Here is a 21894-nt window from a genome sequence, read left to right on the forward strand (position 1 = left end):
TCTCCCCATGCCTAAAATGAATGTGTCTGTCTGTAATGCAACTGGTGCTCAGGTAAAGAGCTCTGATTCCTTCGGGTCAGTTTTGCGCTATATAAAACTGCAACAACAAAAAAATGGTGTCAGTGATGCAGAGGAGCAACTACCAGGAGGTTTATCAATTTTACTTATATTAATCTTACTGGGTGAGCCACTTTGACCTAAAGCACTTTAAGGACTGGTTGTGTATCTTCGGCACCTTTCCAATATTTCAATGACTAATTAAATATCACAACCAAACCCCTCCACATTTGCCTCTCGACATGCAGTTATTATCTAGTGACCTGTTGGCACTACGGGGCACATGTGCAACACATTTTAGCCATCATAAATGGAGAATCGGGCCGTTTAAAACTGCTAAACAGTCGTTTGGCATGTACTAAGCCTATTTTGCACGTCAGTAACCTATTACCCACTTGCATAATATAGTTTGCGAATCGTATTAGGAAGGGGGCATTTCAAAGGCTTCCCTTCCTCATAGTGAGTCACAGGAGCAATTATGAATGTTTTGCGACCAGAATGTGGTTGCAAAACATTCATATTTTATTTACTCAGTGAAGGAACCCTTTCCCTTTGTGAATGTGAGAGCCAACATGTTTTAGGAGCAGGCAGTGGTCCCACAGACCACTGCCTACTCTTAAAAAATGAAAATGTACCTGATCATTTTTATTTTTGAAATGCATCCTGCTTTCCTTTAAGGAAAACCGGCTGCATTTAAATACAAAATTGCTTTATTTAAAGTGCAATCAGATGGTGGTCTGCTGACTCCAGCAGGCCACCATCCCTGTGATTATAGCCCATTCTAAATGGGTCGCAAATTGTGACCTGCCTCATGAATATTGATGAGGCAGGTCAATTTTTACCCCATTGGGAATCGCAAATAGTGTCTGAGACACTGATGTACATCACATTTTACGAGTTCCTAATTGTGAGTTGCAAAAGGTTGCAATTAGGAACTCGCAAAATGTTTCAATAGTACATGTGGCCCTAAATGTTTTACTCTAGGAATATCGTCGTCTTTCAACCAGTTCTGTGTTAAACATCTTTTCAAAATTATATTGAAAATTTAACGGGGATTTTTCATTACTGTTGGAGACACTTTTATTAGCCCGAATACTTTCTACGAGGGGATGGTGAGGTTGGAGTATAACCGCCAGTGTACAATTAATATTTACCATATGGCTAAGAGTATGGTAGGTATATGGAGTCAAATGGCTCTAATATTTAAGGATTTCAACAAGTGTTGTTAAGTGAATCACAGGAAAAGGCCAGAATCCAAAATGTGCTGGACCATTAACTTAAACCCAACTGACCTTCCACTAAAGGTGGAAACACCTTTGGCTGCAGCTGCAATCTGGGCACATATGGGCCTGCCTTCGGTGTGCCATCGATGCGTGGCCAGCTCAGACACAGATGAGGCATTTAAGTTGCCACTTTGCTGCTTCAAATTACACCAGTTCTACCACTGGCAGGGGCTTGCCAAACAACAGACATGTAAGGTGTGGTAGGGGTAGTCATCGCCTAGTCTGGTGGTGTGGACGTGTGGCAGTCATCTTATGTTTGGTAGCATACCTATTACTATCTCTGAGAGCATCACCAATCTCTTTTGTGATCTCGTCACTGATGATCGGTCTACAGAAGTGTTAAGGATAATTAGACCTCAATAGGAGACTAGAATGTCAAATTAGGGAAAAAATGTTTGTAAGCAGTTACTTCTTTTCTTCACTGACTACATGTTTTACAAATCAAATACCATGCAAAAGGCATATGATTTTCGCTCTCACATTGTGGAAGGTACTTTGCGTCTACACTTACATTTTTAGCTAAATATCCCAGTAAGACACGGGGACAAATTTACATGGAAATCATACAATGCAGTGCAACAAGTAAAATTGCTGTGCTAAATTTTGTGAAAGGAAGAACGCAGATCAGCACCATATCTACTAAGACGTGGCTCTGTTCTGCTCTCTCCAAATACTGGCACACTTTTGGTTTCTATGCGCCAATGCACACACCCTTGTGCTACAGTGCAAAGGTGTCTGCTTTGTGGTAACTATAGAAATTACACAGGACGTAGTCAATTTCTGTACCAAAAATGTACTTTAACACACAGTTTCCTATGTATGTGTGCTGTAGAATACAGCCTACATGCAAAGAAGGAAAAAGAAGAAGGAATGAAAGCATTTCACCTTGTTATGCCTGCCTCGGAAAGGCACAGATTTTTGGCACAAATCCCTGTTTACAACACCCATGCACCACCCATGGAACACCCTTGGGTGCAAAGTAATGCAAGGTATTGGATTACTGTGGGTTACAATCCAATACAAATCTCGATTTACGTTGGATTGCAAATCCCACCATTAGGCTTTGAGTCAGGTTTGCTTTAAAAAAGTAATTCAAATCCGACACAAAGGGCCTGATTCTGATGTGGTTAGGAAATCATCAGAATCGAATCTGTTTGGAAATGGTTTCCGACCGACTCAGATTGGGAGAGTCCGTCCGACCGAGTATGGTGCATCCGGATGCTTCCAGATGCGATTTGGTTGGACTCCCATTGACTTCTACGGGAGCCTATGTTCCTAACCGCATCGTAATCTGGCCCTCGGTTGGGAAGACAAGTTCCCGATCCGATTTGGAAGGAGCAAATGCTGTTAGGAGGCCTTTCTAACCGCATCGTAATCGGGTCCTAGGTGGGAATGCTATCCTAACCGCATAGGAATCTGGCCCAAAGTGTTGGTAAATCTGGCCCGCAGTATCTTAGAGTGACACTTTTTCTGCCTTATTGACATATGCACTTCATGAATAGGTGTCACTAAGATACAATTATGACATATATATATATATATATATATATATATATATATATATATATATATATATATATATATATATATCCATATATATATATATATTACCTACTGGCGGTCGCCAGTAGGTAGTTATAGTTAGGACCGTGTTTCCATAGGAAATCTCAAAATTCTATTTTGAATAACTTTGGCGCCGGTTGACGAATCCTCGCAAAATTTTCAAAACTAATGGGGCACTCCGCTCAGCTCCTACCCTGAATGTCTCGGGGGGATTCGTCAAGCGGGGGCTGAGAAAAAAGGGGGGTCCCAAAACACGTTTTCCCCATGCATTTTTCCATAGGGACTTTAGTCGCAGCTACAGCCCGAACGGCTGAACAGAATTATGAGAAATTTGGCAGAGAGGTAGCCATAAGGTCCATGAAGTGCCTTTTGCAGGTTTGGTGTAAATATGTTCAGTATTTCCTGAGAAATTAGCATTTAAATCAATATATATATCTGTACGCGCGTACCGTGCGCGCACTGAGCAAGTCCTGTGCGCACACCTTGCCGATCGCGAGCGCACTTCTGATTGGTTCTTAGATGTCAGTAAACATTCGAATCGGTGGAAATCAGGAAGCGGCGGCCGCCATTTTGTCTCTCGCATAAAGAGGGGGTGATAAACAAAGGGGGAGAACTTGAAAAGGGGGCAGAGTGGGGAGATATTGACCCACTAGTCATTGTAAGGGGGTCACAGTAGGACCTTGTAGGGCAAAAAAAAAGATTTATATTTTGAAAAAAAATATCGCCGAGTGCGCGCACCCAGCGCGCACCCAAAAAAAACCATTTAAAAAAAAAAATAATAAAAAATCGCATTTAAGTGTTTAGATATAAGGTGGCTCCAAAAAGAGCCCTTGTGTTTATTGTTTGTTTTTTGGTACCTACAAGTAAGTACCGATGCAGAGTCTAAAGTTCAAGAGGAAGACTCTGTTGCCTTCATCAGTGAAGTGTACACCATCTCCTCTATAAATGTCTTGCATGTTGTAACGCAAGTTGTTGTGGTATATAGAACCCATACCATAGTCTCTGAGGAAAGCAGAAATAGATTTGTTGACGTGCTTCCTTGCTTTGTCAATCTGCGGAAAAAATTGGTTGGACCAGTTCCACTTTTGCCTTTGGCATATGTTAGAATATACGAAGGCAGATTGAGGAAAAAGCGACATCAATTGCACAAAGGTGTCCTTCATAAGCATTTCCAGACCTACCCCAGTTAAAGTGCCTAGGTCATTTCCACAACAGTGCACAATAATAAGGTTAGGCAGTGGGAGATGTAGAAAGGTTTTCACCAAAGGCATTAATTGGTGCCACTTTAACCCTCTCTGACCAATCCATTTAATGTCTACATTTGGCAAAGCAAGGTCTCTCACCATACCTCTTTTTTCTGCATACTTTTCACTCCAGAAGACATAGCTGTGACCTACAATCCACACTGTGAACATCTTCCAAGGAGATCTGGATGCACTCAGGAGGTGTCTTTCAGTAGAAAGGCAAAAAGAAATGAAAGACAGTTGAAAAATGGGGACACACATACTTTTTTTTATAAAAAGAACTCATTGGCTGTTTCAAACCATTCTACACTAAAAACTAGGCTGTATGTTTAAATTTTAAAAAGCATGTTTTGTGTTGGTTCAGAAAAATGTGTGAACAAAGAACATTAGTTTGGATTTGCTGTTAGGTTTGAAAAGTCAAGCACTCTTGCTCTTTGAAAATGAAACATTGTCTGCTGAACTTCTGACCTCTCTGCTCACACCTGTGTTCCATGACCTGTTGCTATGGTAGCAGGCAGAAGTCAAGTTGGGGGAAGGGTACATTTGGAAAGGGGTTGAAGTTTTCAACCAATAGAAATGTGTGATTTCATTTGAAAAAATGTGGGAAGCACTGAGATTTGAAATTAACATGTATATGTGTGAAAAAAGAGAGGGAAACTGTGCTATTAACTGGTTCTGCTGAGAGGAGAGAGGTGTTCAGCTCAGAGATTCTGGTCTGATAAACTGCTGTGTGACTGCCACATTTCTTTCACAACTAACTAATTTTAAAGGTAAGTTATGAGTTTGAGAGGGGGTGTTTGTGGTTAATTTAGATATAAAAAAAAGAATTGTGATTATTTGTTTAAAGTTGTGATTTACATTTTCTGTTTTGGGAGATATTTAACTGTTGTGAATATGTAAAATATTATGGAGTATGTTTTCACCATAAGATAATGTGTACTGGTAACAATGAGGAATACTGTTTTGTGCCTACCATCAAACCATGAGTCTGTGTGCAGAGAAGAATTGTTGACAGAGATTTAATTTGTGTTGCTGTTGAAAAGTAAGACTTGAAGTTGAAAGAAAAGGACAGCTTCTTTTTAATTGTGATGGTTAGCATTTAGCAGAAATCACTTTGAAAGAAAAGAGAGGAAAATGGCAGCACATTTGAAAAAAGCATTAGTTCTGTAAGAATTGATAACTCAGGAAAGGGGCAGCCTGTGTTTTGTGCCTACCAACACAGCATGAGTCTGTGTGTATATAGGAATTGTTGTCTGAGATTTAATTTGTGAAGTTGTTGTTCAGTAAGAAATGCAGTCCTAGGAAAGGGGCAGCCTGTGTTATGTGCTTAAAATGATGGCATGAGTCTGTGTGCGCACAGGAATTGTGGGCAGAGATTTAATTTGTGAAGATGTTGTTCAGTAAGAAATGCAGTCCCAGGAAAGGGGCAGCCTGTGTTATGTGCCTAAAATGATGGCATGACTCTGTGTGCACACAGGAAATGTGGGCAGAGATTTAATTTGTGAAGTTGTTGTTCAGTAAGAAATGCAGTCCCAGGAAAGGGGCAGCCTGTGTTATGTGCGTAAAATGATGGCATGAGTCTGTGTGCGCACAGGAATTGTGGGCAGAGATTTAATTTGTGAAGATGTTGTTCAGTAAGAAATGCAGTCCCAGGAAAGGGGCAGCCTGTGTTATGTGCCTAAAATGATGGCATGACTCTGTGTGCACACAGAAAATGTGGGCAGAGATTTAATTTGTGAAGTTGTTGTTCAGTAAGAAATGCAGTCCCAGGAAAGGGGCAGCCTGTGTTATGTGCCTAAAATGATGGCATGTCTCTGTGTGCACACAGGAAATGTGGGCAGAGATTTAATTTATGAAGTTGTTGTTCAGTAAGAAATGCAGTCCCAGGAAAGGGGCAGCCTGTGTTATGTGTGTAAAATGATGGCATGAGTCTGTGTGCGCACAGGAATTGTGGGCAGAGATTTAATTTGTGAAGATGTTGTTCAGTAAGAAATGCAGTCCCAGGAAAGGGGCAGTCTGTTGTGTTTACACAAATTATCCCTTAGCACACATGCACTGTTACATACATCCCTGCAGTCTTCATGCAGTTCTGGAAGTCTCTTTGCTCATCTGTCTTGCACCAGACAATACACAGTGTTCAGAAACACACTCTTGGCACACACGCATCAGCTTCTCCAACACTCTCATGTGTAGTACTCAGCTCTGTGTGCTGTTTCAGATAGCACTGTGTAATGCAAACACATTTAACGTCACCAAGGCCTCATTTAAATTGATCTAGTCTAATCACTCACCCTGTAACACATGGTCATGGTCTTAAGGAGCTGTTAGGACATGTGCTGTTTTCTGCTTCTGTAAATGATAAGGGAAATGTGTCAGGCTGTAACAGTAATTTGGTACTATTCAGGGACACTGTTTTGTACCAAAAAACATAGCATGACTCTGTGTGCACACAGGAAATGTGGGCAGAGATTTAATTTGTGAAGTTGTTGTTCAGTAAGAAATGCAGTCCCAGGAAAGGGGCAGCCTGTGTTATGTGCGTAAAATGATGGCATGAGTCTGTGTGCGCACAGGAATTGTGGGCAGAGATTTAATTTGTGAAGATGTTGTTCAGTAAGAAATGCAGTCCCAGGAAAGGGGCAGCCTGTGTTATGTGCCTAAAATGATGGCATGACTCTGTGTGCACACAGGAAATGTGGGCAGAGATTTAATTTGTGAAGTTGTTGTTCAGTAAGAAATGCAGTCCCAGGAAAGGGGCAGCCTGTGTTATGTGCCTAAAATGATGGCATGACTCTGTGTGCACACAGGAAATGTGGGCAGAGATTTAATTTATGAAGTTGTTGTTCAGTAAGAAATGCAGTCCCAGGAAAGGGGCAGCCTGTGTTAAGTGTTTAAAATGATGGCATGAGTCTGTGTGCGCACAGGAATTATGGGCAGAGATTTAATTTGTGAAGATGTTGTTCAGTAAGAAATGCAGTCCCAGGAAAGGGGCAGCCTGTTGTGTTTACACAAATTATCCCTTAGCACACATGCACTGTTACATACAGTCTTCATGCAGTTCTGGAAGTCTCTTTGCTCATCTGTCTTGCACCAGACAATACACAGTGTTCAGAAACACACTCTTGGCACACACGCAGCAGCTTCTCCAACACTCTCATGTGTAGTAGTCAGCTCTGTGTGCTGTTTCAGATAGCACTGTGTAATGCAAACACATTCAACGTCACCAAGGCCTCATTTAAATTGATCTAGTCTAATCACTCACCCTGTAACACATGGTCATGGTCTTAAGGAGCTTTTAGGACATGTGCTGTTTTCTGCTTCTGTAAATGATAAGGGAAATGTATCAGGCTGTAACAGTAATTTGGTACTATTCAGGGACACTGTTTTGTTCCAAAAAACATAGCATGAGTCTGTGTGCGCACAGGAATTGTGGGCAGAGATTTAATTTGTGAAGATGTTGTTCAGAAAGAATTGCAGTCCCAGGAAAGGGGCAGCCTGTGTTATGTGCCTAAAATGATGGCATGAGTCTGTGTGTGCACAGGAATTGTGGGCAGAGATTTAATTTGTGAAGTTGTTGTTCAGTAAGAATTGCAGTCCCAGGAAAGGGGCAGCCTGTTGTGTTTACACAAATTATCCCTTAGCACACATGCACTGTTACATACATCCCTGCAGTCTTCATGCAGTTCTGGAAGTCTCTTTGCTCATCTGTCTTGCACCAGACAATACACAGTGTTCAGAAACACACTCTTGGCACACACGCAGCAGCTTCTCCAACACTCTCATGTGTAGTACTAAGCTCTGTGTGCTGTTTCAGATAGCACTGTGTAATGCAAACACATTCAACGTCACCAAGGCCTCTTTTTCTTTGCTCTACTCTAAACACTCACCCAGGTTGCAGATACTTATGGTATGAAGTAGCTGTTAGGAAATGTGCACATTTCTGCCTCTGTGATTTTCCTGGTAAAATGTGTAAGGCTGTACCAGCAATTATCACTTGATCTACCAGAGTAGTAAATGTGCTTTGAATTTGCAAATCAAATTCTGTTTTCTGCTTAGAAGCACACCATGAGGCTGTGTGCGCACAGGAATTGTGGCCACAGATATAATTTGTGTTGCAGTTGTTCTGTTAAAAAATGCACTTGCAGGAAAGGGGCAGCTTGTTTTTTTTCAACTGTGGTGGTTAGTACTGTGTACAAATTAGTAAATCACAAATGAGAGACAAATGGAAAAAGATTTGAAATAAATGAAAAGTAAAAAAAAATATTTTAATGAATTATAATTACAAAAAGGATTTTTTTTTTAGTTCCTTGCAGGTATTGCTGAGCAACAGTAAAAAAAAATGCCTTTAAGGACAAGAAAAAGGAAAGAAAAGCAACAACAAGTATATCTGGACAAAACTGGGAAAAAAAAATAGCAGGAGAAGCTGGTGATGGCAAAAAGAAAAAGTCTACTGGTAAGCAGAGCAGAGATTTCTTAAAAAAGATTTTCAAAAACCAAAAAAATGGCAAAAATAACTGTAAAACAAAGAGAGTTTTATGTACAAAGCAACAACAGAGTCAACAGCAAAAAACAAAAGCTAATGTACAATCAGAAGTATGTCAAAGTGATTTAACACGAAAATTAGATTTTAAAAACATTCGTCGAAAAATGTTTCATAGAAGAGTGATGTTAAATTTGCTAAAGGATGTGAAAAAATATAAGAAAAAAACTAAATTTATTAAGAAAAAAAAAATTATAGAAAATATTGTAAGTAAGGCTTTGGAAATAAAAGAAAACTTTTTATTCTAATTTTGAATAGGATGCGTAGATTAGAAAAATTAGTGAATGCAATGAAGTCACAAAGCAAAAGGAAAAGAGAAGTGAAAAAAAGTAACTTTTGTAAAGTGTTCTTGGGAGAATGGAAACACAGTTCAAGTACTGAACCATTTTTTAATGAAGAGAGTTATCTTCAAAGTAATAGTTTGTTGCATGCAGTTGACACCAATGGTAGAGCATATGAGCATATGGTTGTGTGATGCAAAAAGAGAAAATGGTCCCAAGAAATGAGGAAGAAGTAATGGCTGCTGAGGCTATGGGGAGATGTCCAAAAGCCCCAGTGTACACTTGGAACTGTAGTAGTATTTGTACTGTGCGTCAGGAATCTATTGATAAATTACGTGACTTTCTAAGAGAATATAGTAAAAAGAGTGTAAAACAGAAGATGAAGGTGCTTCAAACACTAGATCCATGCAGAGTGAGAGAAAATACTGGTTTGCAGGGACATTCTCTGGCTTGTCTATCTAGAAAAGTGTGTAAAAGTGTTTTTTATCATTTTAGGATGCTGGCTGTTCATCATACTGAAATGAGAAAGTTTGTGAGAACATTGTATTTTGCTAAAAGTCCAGCAGTAAAGTTGAATGAGTTGAATAATGCTCTGTTCCGTGGATCTGTATCAGATGTAGTGAAGGTTACTGATGAGATTCAGTTTTGCTACTTTGGTCCAGAACAAGAAAGTGCAGAAAAGGACACAGTAAATGAGGAAAATGAGGAACAGAATGTAGAACTCATTATTACTAAAAAATTTTGAGGATGAAATGACAAAATTTACTATCACCTCTAATGAAAGACCAAATATTACTTGTATTTGTTGCCGCAGAAGTCATTATAAAATTCAAACAAGGAGTGTTGATCTGTATAAAAAAAGTGAAAATGAAAATAATTATAAGTGGAAGGATTTAGCAACATATATATTTCTTGAAAATTGTTTTGAATTGACTGAAGATCAGCGTATTTGTAAATACTGTTATAATAAGTTAGAAGAAAATAGAATGCCGACCAGAGCTGTACATATTAATTTAGAATTGGATGCTATTCCTGCCGAACTTTCTGAATTAAATACATATGAGTCTATACTCATTCAATGTGTTCATCCGTTCCAGACCATAGTACGTATGGAGCCCAAAACTGGTAAATTACCTCCTTCTGATTTACTGAGAGGTTTAAAAGGAAGAGTGGTGTATTTGCCCTTGGATTTGAAAAAAAATATGGAAACTTTTGATGCAGATACTTTGGAAACTGAACCATTAGTAATTCTGGTTAATGGTGTACCTACAAAGAATAAGAAGATTTGGCAAGAGCTGGTGGATGTACGAAAAGTACAAAGAGCAAATTTGTATTTGAAAAAAAATAATAAATGGTATGAATCAATTTATATAGAAGAAGAAGAATAAGATTTACAAGAAGACACAGAAACACCAACTGGTCAAATTGAAAAAGTGGACAAGTCAAAGGAAGAAGAAATGTATGAACATTTTAGCATACATCCTCTTCATTCAAAAGAAGTTATGGGAGACACTATTGATCTGTTTCAGATGAAGAAAGCAAAAGGAACTCCCGTGAGTGTATGGGAGGAGAGCTTGGAAGCTCGATGTTTTCCCCAGCTGTTTCCTACAGGAAAAGGAGGACGATACGATGAACGTCCAGAACAGATTCCAGCTTCTGAGTATCGGACTACAAGACTATATGCAGAAGATCCAAGTTTTCGTCAAAGTATTCCTTATTTGTTCCATCTTTTATTTGAAAGCGACTTGTCTACATTATCTTATGCAGTAAATCACATTTTAAAAAGTGGAGTACATTTACAAAATGTGTCTGCTAAGGATTTTATGGAGAAAGTGCAGCACCGAGATGATCATTTGGAAACACAACTGATCAATCTGATGGCTTGTCAGCGTGGGACAAATGAATATTGGTACCGACGCCATGGTGAATTAAAATGCATGTTACGGAATTTAGGAACTCCTACATGGTTTCTAACCCTAAGCTGTGCCGAGTACGCTTGGGATGATTTACTGGATTTTCTAAGAGAGGCAAATTCAAACATTAAAAACATTGAATACAAGACAGCTGGAGAACTGTGCTCATTGGATCCAGTTAATGTTTGCAGATATTTCAATCATAGATTTGAGGCTATGATGTCCTTCATCTGCAATAAAAAAAATCCACCCCTTGGAGAAGTAGTGGATTTCTTTTGGAGAAAAGAGTACCAGGCAAGAGGTGCTCCTCATATTCATATGCTGTTGTGGATTAAGGATGCCCCAAAGTTTGGAACAGATACTGATGAAGCAGTGTTATCTTTCATTGAAGAATATGCAACATGTGCTATACCTAAAAGCACAGAAGAGAAAAAGTTAAAAGAGCAAGTTTTACGTTTCCAAAGTCATCGGTGTGGAAAATACTGTCGACGGAAGTACAAGACGAAAGATAAATTTAAACAAAGTGTCGATTTGGATTTCCTAGACCTGTTCTTTCAAAAGGAAGAGTCAACAGTTTTATGTCAGCTGTGCGACATACTATAACCAGAAAATCTCCCAAAAATACCTACAACCTAAAAAGAAATGAAGAGTCAAAATTTATAAATGACTTCAACCCAATCATTTTATCCATGTGGAATGCTAACATGGATATTCAGTATGTGGCAGCCAATTCTATTGCTGTTGCTCAGTATATGACATCTTACATCACTAAATCTGAGAAAACAGAATTGAAGGAAATGTGGGAAGAGATTTCTCACGAGAAGACTGTCAGTAAGAAGCTGTACAGTTTCAGTTTAAAGATGTTATCGCATCGAGAAATTGGATCCTACGAATGCTCAGATAGGTTATCATCTGCAAGTCTTTACTCGAAATCCAGAAGAATAATTTGGGTAAGCTTAGGCCTTGCAGGAATGAGAAATCGGGTACTGAAATCTGTTGGAGAAATAGAATATTTGGCCGAAAATTACCCAGAAAGTACAGATATTTTGAAATCAAACATGTTGGACACATATTACCCAAAGAGAAGTCATCATCTTGAGAACATGTGTCTCTATGAAGTGCTGCAGAACTACATTTATTCACGGAAAGCCACAGAAGACATCAACAATGGAAAATATAAAGTCATTGGTGAGGAAGGATGTTTGGTGAAGCAAACAAAAGGAAGTTTGATAAATCACAGGAAGCTCAGTTGCGAAACTACTGACAAAAAGGAATTTTACTACTTGGCTCTTTTACAGCTGTTTAAACCATGGCGTTCAGAGGAGGAACTACTGGGAGAATTTCAAAGCTATGAAGATTCTTTTAATGCTAGCAAAGACAGTATAGAATGCAGTACTTTCTCAACTTATGTCCAAATGTTAAATGAAGAAAATGAACAGGAAGCAAAAATTGCAGCTGAAGTAGCTAGAGACAGTTCTCAAGACAGCCAACGTTCAGTAACACTTAGTCAAGATCCCCTAGGACAACCAATCATAGAAAATGAAGCTGCAGTAGCCATGACTGAAGTAGAAACGGCTATGAATCAAGCACAGGAAGATTCAATAGACTTACTAAATCTGGAGCAACAACTGAATGAAGAACAAAAAGAAATTTATGAAGAAGTCATCAAAAAAATTGATCATGGATTACTACATGAAGAGAAAGAGTGCTCATGCACATTATTTGAACCAATCAGGATGTATTGAGTGGACAAGCTGGAACTGGTAAAAGTTTCTTAATAAAAGTCATCAGAAGCTACCTACAGCAAAAAACAGCTTCAAATTTGTCTTGTGTTGTAACTGCTCCAACTGGGTTAGCAGCCTATAACATAAAAGGAATTACCTTACATCGCTTGCTAATGTTACCAGTGGAGCATGAGAACAAAATAGAATACCACAAGCTAACTGGAGAAGCATGCCTCGAAGTTTCAAGAGTGTTGAAGAAGATGCAAGTTCTCATTATTGATGAGGTGAGCATGGTTTCAAATTTAATGCTTGCCTTTGTGCATTTAGGAATGCAACAAATTCTTAAGAGAGACTATGACGTGTTATTTGGAGGAAAACACGTCATAGTTTTTGGGGATCTTCTGCAGCTCACTCCAGTTAAAGGACAACCAGTGTTTAATACTGTGACACATGAAGACACGAAGAAGTCATTAGGAAGAATTGGTAATGCGAATATTTGGTCGTTCTTTGAGTACAAAGAACTCACTACCAATATGAGACAAGCAAACGACGAAGATTATGCAAGTATTCTGAAAGATATCAGAATTGGACTACTCACAGAAGTTGGCAAAAAAGCATTACAGAGTCAGTTGCTACATAACTTATTTCCAAATGAAGAAATAGTTGCAGAGAAAATATACCAGAACATTGCAGAAAAAAATACTGTAATCTGCTTAATGCCAACACTACGTGAGTGCTCAATATTCAATGAGGAACTTTTGAAATTGGAAAAGGAAGAGATTAAAAAAATGGAAGCAGAGGACAAAATTCAGCATGAAAGAATTACTTTTACATTAACAGGCAAACTGAAAAATAAATTGGATTCACTAGAGAAGAATATTTCCAAAACAGCTGGATTAGAAAAAAATCTATATGTTTGCATGAATTATCGAGTGATTTTAAGGAGAAATTTGGATGTAGAAAAAGGTTTAGTGAATGGAGCTATGGGAAGAGTTGTGGGTTTTATTAATTACCAGAAAAAAGATGGAATTGAATGTTTAAAAATAAAATTTGATCAGATAGAAGAAGTTAAAGACATTTGTCGTTGTTCAGTTCGTTTCATGCTTGTGAAAGACTTATATGTACGTAGGAAGCAGTTTCCGTTTTCTCTAGCATATGCTGTAACTATTCACAAGTCTCAAGGATTAACTGTAGATAGTGCTTTTGAAAACATTGGTTCTACTGTGTTCAAAGAAGGTATGGCATATGTTGCTTTGTCACGAGTGAAAACATTATCTGGTTTATTTATGATAGACTTTGATGACTCAAAAGTTAGTGCTGATACAAACTGTGTAAAGGAGTATAACAGATTAAGAAGAACCTATGCTCCTCATTTAGGTCAGTATCCTGTGATTGAAAAACATGTTGTTTGTCGGAAAAGGAGATTTGAGAATATCTGTAATGTGGATGAACAGAACAAAAAAAAAAGGACAGTGATGTGATAGCAAGGAAAAAGAAAAAGGACAGTGTTGAAGAGGTTGTTGGTTGCCATTTTGAAAATAGCTCTGGTGTCAACTGCTATGCAAATGTAGTGCTGAATGTTGTATTTTATCTTGAAAAGTTGCTAGAACAGATAATAGTAAATCATGGAAAAAGATTGTGTTCTCTGCTGAGTCTCCTTTATGAGAAGCTGAGTAATGATAAAACTGAAATAGAAAGTGCTACTGATGTTAGAAATCTTTTAGATGTATGTTGTGGTTCTACACAGTTTAAAGAAAATGTCCAGCAAGATGCTCAGGAATTCTTAATATATATTTTGAGTGTACTAGAAGATGAAGGAGTAGAAGTAGAAACCTTATTTGGTGTCTCTTACAAATGGGAACATTGCTCTGAAAACTGTATGAACACATGTAGTAGTAATGTTGATTCAGAAAGGTTCATATTTTTACCATTACCACAAAGTAAATCAGTGACTTTTAGTAAATTAGTTAAAGATGCCAATCACAAAATGGAATGTTCTGAATGTAAATCAGACATGTTTTCTACATTATTTTTACAGAAATATGGTCAGTATGTAATTTTAATGATGCAACGTTGTAGAACTGATGGTTCAAAATTGGACACTTTAATAAAGAAGTTTACAGGACAGCAATTATCAATTTCTGGAAAAACTTTTGTTACAGTTGCAATAATTTTTCATGAAGGACCTACTGTAACTTCTGGACATTACACAGTTTATCTTAAATGTGAAAAAGGCTGGACACTGTGTAATGATTCCCAATTGATTTTCAAGCAACGTTTGCCTTATGATTTACCCAATTCTTACTTAATTTTTCTGAAACCTAAATTTTGAAAACTAAAAACTGCATCTGAAGAAAGCATTTTTTGTATTTTTAAAGGATTATAATTGAAGATATCACTTAAAAATGATTTTGAAATTACTATTTGGCCTAAAGGAAAAGTAATAAAAACAATTGTGGACTCCTTTGACAGAAATTATTTTGGCATGTGTGCTTTTGCGACAAGGTTTAAAGACGGTTTGTCTAGAAAAAATTTATTCATGTAGAGAAGTACTTGTAATATATATGTAATATTTCTAACAAGGTATATTTTAGTGAGGAAAGTTTTCGGGCTTTTTTTAAGCAATCTTTCAGATTGTTTTTTTTTTGCCCGCTGTTAAATGATGAATACAATTGTTTTCACTATTTTAAGTGAAAAATAAAAAATTCTGAAAACAGCAAAAAAAGGGCAAAAAATTGCTTAGTAAAATATGTAAAAATATGTAATGCTTTTTGTAATGTATGATTGAATATTAATACTTTTTTTCTTTTTTGCAGAACTGGATAGAAAAAAAAAAAAATAAATTCTGTTTCCTTGCAAAATACTTTTTAAAATTTTTTTTAGAATTTTTTTTGTTTTTTTTTAAAAATAAGTGAAAAATATTAGTATTACTCAATCCTCCCTTTTCATGCTTCCATTTCTTCACCTCTTTATGAACATTAAATTAAAAAAAAAAAAAAAAAAATTTAAAAAAACCCTTGGGTGCGCGCAGGGTGCGCGCACCTAAAAAATAAATTTAAAAAAAATCCCTCCCAAAAAATGTTTTGGGGTTTAGTTTATAAGTGGCTCTTAAAAGAGCCCTTGAGTTAATGGAGGGAAACAGGAAGAGAAAAACAAAAAAAAAGAAAAAACATCTATGGCCTACTTGCACTCATGGGCATCAAATTTTCTCTGAATGAGATCAAGACTGGTCTCACCCACAGAAATAAGTTTACCGCAATCAGTGCAGTGTGTGGACAACCTAGCCAAACAAGGTGGTCCAAAAAGAGGTGTGGAAGAAGGCAAAGGCACCACTGCAGAAGAAGTGCTCGGCTGAGCTGCCGAAGATGTGCTCGGATGAGCTGCTGCAGATGTCGTCGGTAGAGCAGGTGGAGGGTTTGCTCCAGAAGCTCGACGAAAAGTCACTGGATGCATTTTGTCAACATGCCTCAACATAGTGTGAATGCTAAAAGAATATTTCTTGTTAGGATTCCCACGTGACAAGACTTTTTGACAAAGTACACATGTAACTTTAGGTGCATTTACCTTTTTTTGTCCCTCTGGAAAAGTGAAAAACTGCCATATAAAGCTGTCTTTCTGCTTCCTGATCCTCTGCCTCTCAAGAGTGTCCTGGTCACTGTCTAAAGATGGTTGCTGTTCAGCCATTGTCTCTCAACAACAGAATAGCTCCTTCTCCAAAGGAATCAGAACTAATAATGAGGGGAGTAGGTGTGGTTTGGGAAGAATCTGGAACTGAAAGTACTTCAAACCAATCAAAAGTGATGATTCTTGATCACATGACTTGCCATGAGGGGATTGGGTGTGGTGTTGAAACAATTAGAAACTGAAAGTAATGATAACCAATAAGAAGTGCTGTTTTATTATGCATAAACCCGAGGTGCGCGCACTGCGCAAGCTCCGAGCACGCACCTCGTGATTACGTATGCGCGAACGCGTAGGAGCGCATGTGCATACGTCATATGCGCGTACGTAGCGCGCATACGTTGAACACGCGTATACGCGACCGTTATTGCGCGTAATTTTAGCGTATGCGGAAGTAAACCGCGTGGAGCGCGTAGGACGCACGCACGCATGTTTATTGCGTATATGTATATTTGCGTACGTAAATAACGTACGGCGGTATTCATAAAAAACGTACGAAATTGTACTAGGAGCGCGCTCAGAGCGCGCACTCCAAGAATTTATATAAAAAAATAAAAAAAATGTAGAAAAATTAATTGCAAAAATTAAAAAAACTGTTCAACTTTATCCTAATTGAAATTTTTATAAAAAAGCAAAAACAAATAAAAAGATACAGATAATATATAAATGAATACATAGGAATTTTATTTTTAATATAAAAACATTTTTTTTAATTAAATAATACAAAAATTAGCATTTAAAAAACCGTACAAATTCACTGAAAAAACCAAAGGTTTCACACACGTTATAGTTAGGAATTAGCATTTTAAAAACCTTGCAAATTCACTGACAAAACCATAGGTTTCACACATGTTATAGTTAGCTGGACATTTCACTCGTGAAAAACCAATGAAATTCCCCCGTTATAGTTAGTTCAGCTAACTATAACTCGCGCCCCCGCAATGCACTGCTGATGACGTCACATATTACATCACTCATGACATGGTCAGTGACATCACTCATGACATCACTGATGACATCTCAAATCACATCACTGATGACATCATCCTTGTGACAGAGTGGCAGACCTCATCTCACCCTAATATAACCTTTGATACACACATTCAAAAATAGAGACTAAAAGTTTCAAAACAATGGACATACCAATTACAGTTACAACAACCTCTTGAGTAATTCTAAGATCCACATACACATCCACTCATTCACCAACAGTCCTATACAGTCACTCATACATGTACTCACTCATCATATGTACTCATACACCTATACATCCTGTTACACAACGCCACTCATCCACAGAGTTACTGACACACAAAGTCACTCATGAAAAAAAAGAAAGAAACATACATTTACTTGCATATACAGTTATACACACACCACCACACTTACTTCTACGGGAACTTACACATACTTAGTCTTTTAAACAATCACTTATAGAAACACATACTTATTCATACAGGAACTCTTTCAATCTCTAACTCTCACATATACTCAGTTATATACACCAATAGTCACATATACTAGTTTAAAACATATGTAGTTACTCATAGAGACACTATTGAGGCAGTCATTCACTCACTAACACACTCATGCACACACTCATCCACCCATACAGTCCTGCAGACATGCTGTCTTCAACACATACAAACAGTGAGTCCCTCATTCATGTACCTATGCAGTACGTAATACCCCCCACCGAACCATACACACACTCACACTAATACTAAAAAAATCAACTAATAACATATAGAAACACCCATGTAGCTACTCACCAACCCTTGCAGCCACTTATACACAAAGTGAGAGACTGATAAAGATATTTACATATTTAAACATTACTCAGTAAGCCATGTATTCACTAACATGCACTTAATCAGTCAGTTATACAATCAATTTTTCAAAAAGAAATCATCCATTTAGACACTTATATACCCATTTATTCTTCCATCGTCCGTGAGATATACATGTATAAAACATATTTAATTTTCAGAAAAACACACATTCACTGGATGATGTCATCAGTGATGTCATTTGAGATGTCATCAGTGATGTCATGAGTGATGTCACTGACCATGTCATGAGTGATGTAATATGTGACGTCATCAGCAGTGCATTGCGGGTGCGCGAGTTATAGTTAGCTGAACTAACTATAACGGGGGAATTTCATTGGTTTTTCACGAGTGAAATGTCCAGCTAACTATAACATGTGTGAAACCTATGGTTTTTTCAGTGAATTTGCAAGGTTTTTAAAATGCTAATTCCTAACTATAACGTGTGTGAAACCTTTGGTTTTTTCAGTGAATATATATATATATACATCAATAAGGAAAAGTTTACCACTTTCAAAACAATTGAAACCCCCTGTCCCCACTGTGGGAAAACTTCTCCTGATTCTGCTAGAAAACAGCTTGTGGTTCCTTGCTGGGGCACAAAGGGTATGTCAGATAATTATTGAATATTTTTCTTGGGGGAAGAAAATATTCAGTCAGTGTCTGCTCCTTGGTCAGGCACCAACCTATGTATCTGTGCCGCTAAAAGTCATCAGAAGATGTTTGGAGTTTTTTGTGGCCTAAACAAAATCCAGTTAGCCTCTGACTCCTTTCTACAGAAAAGAGCCAGACATTGTTTGGATTAAATCATGGTTGGCGGATTGACACACCTCTGCAGCAGATTCACTTGTCATTTTTGTTGTACATCAAGAACTTTACATTTATTTTCTGGTTGTCCTGTAACTGGTCTTTGTGATAGGATAACTTGCACTGCTGCTGTCTATGCTTTACTCTGTTGTGCATTATTGAAGCATGAGAACCATCTGTCACTCCACCAATGGCAACACAATTGAATTTCCCAAATAGGATCCGGGGAGCAAGGTGACCAGTGTGTCCTGGTAGGGGGGTGTTAGTACAGGATGTCATTGGGAAGAAGATTTGGGATTAAGAAGCAGTGAGCTCAGACTGATGATTGGAAGTGCTTGGAGAGATATTAGAACATAGGCTGCACGGAGGGAGAGAAGGGTTAAAGGAGGGACGGCATGAAAAGAGAGAGGGTGATGCAGTGGGATAAACAGGCAGCAATGGGAGGATTAGGTGTGAGGGTAGATCTATGTTTCATAGGTGGAGCATGTCACCTTTTCTTATTCAGGGTCAAGGCTCTGCAGCAGCCTTTGAAATTCTGGGAGGCAGAATTTATGGTGTCAGTAGGAGTAGGGCCTGCCTTAAACATGTAGTTCAGTAAAGAACCTAGTAGCCTCCTGTGAGCAGCCAGAAGTGGGCATTGAAGAAGTCTCAGTATCCTGTTGAAGGCAATGACTTTTTGAACAGCTTCAAGATTGTCAGGATTACGAGGGAGATCTTGATAATGAATCTATAAAGATATTGTGATAAACAAAATATAAACCTAAGAAATAAAGGTAAGAATATAGAAACCTACATACGCTTTGCTTAAATAATGTAATCCCAATCAATGCTTCTTTAAATATTGGTGGAGATGATTAGCAGGATGATATCCAATAAGAACTGGCTTGCCAGACGTATTTTATTTTCTCCATTTCATTGTATAATATAGTAAGTATATGCATGAGTTTGCTGCATACATTGCTGTTAAATTGTGGCACATTTTCACTCAATTATCCAATCAAGCAATTTGAGTAATTGTTATTTATTAGTACAATACTTTCAAAAACCAATTCTGCAGAAATATTATGATTCATGAATATAACAAGCAAATATAGTGTTTATAATAATTCATGACAAATACAACTTGTCATACATGTAAGAAATTGCACACTTAAAGCAAGTAAAAACTTTCTCAGTGCTTTCAAAATGAAACTTTCTTTATTGTCTTATTTACTAATCTTGTGCACTCCAGAAGCATTATGGCGGTTAGAAAAATAATGTACTTCTGCTAAATCTCAGAAAACATCACTTTTTATTTGAGGCCAAATACTATGAAAAAAAAATATGTATAAAGATGCAAAGCTCCAGCAAGGTAAGTAAAAATGAAGTTTATTGTAAGAACGGCACAGTACATCCAAACGATGCAAGGAGAAGGCAGTAACAATAATATGAGAACTCTGGAACTTGGAATCCAAAACGTACAACGCAGGGACATGGTTCCATGTTCCAAGAGGAAAGAAAGCACAGGAGGAAAAGGAAGGGGGAAGGAAAAGGAAAATAAAGAGGAATGTAACACATGTCACCCCAGGAAAACAAAAATGCAAAAACAAGAAATCAAGACAAATATCTGGCAGGTAACAAGTTGGGTCAATTATTACTCTTAACTCTGGATGCTACAGACTGGGCAGAGTGATCACACAACGGAAAATCATCTTCTCTGTCCATGCTGAGCTCATGAGATTTGCACTTAGCAACTCTCCTCACATTCCACACTCTTCCCTCTTGAGTAATCACTGAATTCTTGCAAACCTTAACAATTTTGATAGGATGACCGAACTTGTAAGTTCCTTTGGCCTAAAAAAAACAGGTTTTTTAATCCTAACCCACTCACCAACAGTAAAGACAGGAACTGTTACATTCATGTTAGAATCAAACAACGCTTTCATTTTATCCTGCTTAACTTCCACACACTTAGCAACAAGATCCAAATCAATGCAATCAACAGCCTTGTTGACCTTCTTAATCCACCACGGACAAATATCAGAAATGGGACCTCTGCCCTTCCAAAGTCTGAAAGGACTTACTCCACTAACCGAGTGAGGTGTGATGAGGTACAGCCATAATCTTTTCCTTACCACATCCCTCTAGGACACGCTGGACTTACAAGCAGAATCAATGCCATCCTTCAGAACCCGGTTGAATGGCTCCACTTGGCCATTCTCCCTTGGTTCATAAAGAGATGTGGGCAAATGCTTAATACCACACATGCGTAGGAAACTCTCCATCTCTTGTGATATGAGTTGTACGCTGTTGTCCATCACAAAGACCTCGGGGGACCCCTTACTTGCAAAAATTTCTTTGAGGAAAGTAATAGTGACTTGAGTCGGGGCACTTGCTACAAACTTCACCTCTTGCCATTTGAAATGGTAATAAACTATCACAAGAGCAAAACGTGCTTTATTATACGGTAGATGATTGAAAGGGTCTGAAATGTCAAAAGCTACTTTTTGCCATGGAAACTCAGGCCATGAGACAGTTTTGAGAGGAGCAGAGGAAACCTTAAGCATATTGTCACTACTGATGCACTCTGGACATTCTCTGACAGTTCTATCGACCATTTTGTCAAGTCCAGGCCTCCAAAAATTAGCCCTAATAAGGCGTTTCATAGAAGACTTACCAAGATGTCCCTGGTGGGCAAGCAACAAAATCTTACTCTGCACGGAAGCTGGAGGAATGATCTTTCCCCCTTTGAAAAGTAGACCACCCTCGTCCACAATCTCATCAGAAATTTGGCAAAAAGAGGCAACTTCTGCAGTGGCAGATTTTTCCTTATGCCATTCTCTTTTCAAACAGTCAAGCACAAGGTGATACACAACGTCGTTATTCATTTCAGTCATCCATTCAGATTCAGATAAAATAAAAAACTCTTTTGAGACAAAATCTTTAACAGTGGCAACAAAGTCTACCACTTGTTCATCATAAAGTGTACAATCATC

The sequence above is a fragment of the Triturus cristatus genome, chromosome 11 (genome assembly GCF_964204655.1).
Source record: "Triturus cristatus chromosome 11, aTriCri1.1, whole genome shotgun sequence".
NCBI classification, from domain to species: domain Eukaryota; kingdom Metazoa; phylum Chordata; class Amphibia; order Caudata; family Salamandridae; genus Triturus; species Triturus cristatus.